At 39.2% G+C, this 2191-nt stretch overlaps 1 non-coding gene across 1 annotated transcript; it reads right to left on the reverse strand.

The window, feature by feature from the left end:
* Positions 1-1878: 1878 nt before the first annotated feature.
* On the reverse strand, positions 1879-1985 carry LOC128569344 (U6 spliceosomal RNA). Its single transcript, XR_008375309.1, has one exon. It is a non-coding gene; the product is annotated as a U6 spliceosomal RNA (small nuclear RNA).
* Between the last annotated feature and the right edge of the window lie 206 nt (positions 1986-2191).

Genomic DNA, 2191 nt, shown 5'->3' on the forward strand with positions numbered 1-2191 from the left:
GGGCACTTATAATACATATTGGTCTTTTCTTTTCTTCTCTCCCTCTCTCTTTCTTCTTTTTTTTTTTTGACACAGAGTCTCAAATTGTCACCCTCGGTAGAGTGGTAGAGTGCCATGGTGTCATAGCTTACAACAATCTCAATCTCTTGGGCTCAAGTGATTCTCTTGCTTCAGCCTCCCAGAGTGCTAGGACTATAGGTGTGAGTCACCACACCTGGCCCCATGTTGGTATTTTCTGCTGAGTTTCCCTTCCTTCCTTCCAGTATATTCAGCCTTGTGGTATCTATGGTCTCTGTTGAACTTGCCACTTCCCTGTGAACATTATCCTGGTGGTTTTCTGTTTGGCAGTGAATTGTTACTAGAATATCACCTCTAGTCATAACGTACTCAGGAGGAAGACCTTTCATACCAAGTTGGTGGAGAATGAGATGGCTGTCCCCATTGTCCTATACTGTTCTTCTAAGCTGCTTGGAATAGAGGATTATGACATAGCTTTCTAGGGACTGTCAGGCCACTTTAGTACATTTTTCAAGAAGCATTGAAGCATATTGTGAAAATTATGTAAATGGCAAAGAATATCAAACTCAGTGGGTTACCATCACCTTTCAGATGGTCCTTTTTCCTCTCTCCCTAGAGTAAAAAGTACATTGTACCAGTGAATAAAAAATAGCTTAGAAAAATTACTTTAAAAAATGAAAGTATTATTTTTGTAAAAACAACCCTGAAACACAGCTATTTAAAATAGTAATCTTAGCAGGGTACAGTGGCTCCCACTCTGGGAGGCTGAAGTGGGTGGATGGCTTGAGCTCAGTAGTTCCAGACCAGCGTGAGCAAGAGTGAGATCCTGTCTCTACTAAAAATAAAAAACTCTGGACAGGCGTGGTGATGTGTGCATGTAGTACTGACTAATTCAGAGGCTGAGACAAGAGGATCTCTCGAGCAGAAGAGATTGTGGTTGCTGTGAGCTATGATGCCACAGCACTCTATGGATGGTGACAAAAGGAGACTCTGTCTCAAAAGAAAAAAGTGATCTTCAGAAAAATTCAATTTATTGGGGACGGAGAAGGATTGATGTGCTTTTCTATAATAGGCACAAGGTTAGGTTATATACGCACCTCCTGGGTGCAGAACACAACTACAACAGGGACTTTACCTAACAAATGCAAACATTGTAACCTAATTGTTTGTACTCTCATAGTAATCTGAAATAAAATAATAGTAATCAAAAAAATGCAGAATAGGCTCATCTAAGTTCTGAGTTTGATATTCCTTATTAATATAAATATAGTGAAACTTTAAAAAAATTGTTAAATGCTATTGAATAAATGTTGAATAAATCAGGTGTGTTGAAATTTGCTATTATTTATTATAATTATTGATTGAATTTTGGCTTCCCATTTTAGATGGTGTACCTCTTTTAGGCAGGAATGGGCTTCACTGCCCTCCCCATGGATGAGGGAGGACCAGGGACTCTTACCTGTAACTTGGTGGATCTCTGGTTCTTTCTTGACCAACAGTTTTCTGGTCTGTTTGTTTACCAATCTGTTTTGGCTGGTTCTTTTTCTTCAAGCCTTTCAGAATCACCCTTTTATGTAGAATATACACATATATGGGGGATATTTTCTGCCTTGTTTACATTTAATATTTTGACAACCACCTTTGGTTTAAAACCTGTGATTAATTTTTTCATTTTTATTTTTTACTTTTTTTTTTTGAGACAGAGTCTTACTCTGCTCCCTTGGGTAGAGTGCCATGGCATCATCATAGCTCACAACAACCTCAAAGTCTAGGGCTCAAGCAATCCTCCTGTCTCAGGCTCCCAAGTAGCTGGAATTACAGGTCCCTACAACAATGCCCAGCTTATTTTTCTATTTTTTTTTTTTAATGGAACGCTTCACGAATTTGCGTGTCATCCTTGCGCAGGGGCCATGCTAATCTTCTCTGTATCGTTCCAATTTTAGTATATGTGCTGCTGAAGCAAGCACCTTTTTTTTTTTTCTTTAGTAGAGACAGGATTCACTCTTGCTCAGGCTGATCTCAAATTCCTGCGCTCAAGCAATCTGTGTGTCTCAGCGTCCCAGAGTGCTAGGATTACAGGCCTGAGCTACCCCACCCAGCCTAAAACCTGTCATTTTTTTAATGATATTTTAGTTCGTAATCATTTTTACTTGCTAAATGGTCTGAAATGTTC

The sequence above is a fragment of the Nycticebus coucang genome, chromosome 17 (assembly GCF_027406575.1).
Source record: "Nycticebus coucang isolate mNycCou1 chromosome 17, mNycCou1.pri, whole genome shotgun sequence".
NCBI classification, from domain to species: Eukaryota; Metazoa; Chordata; class Mammalia; order Primates; family Lorisidae; genus Nycticebus; species Nycticebus coucang.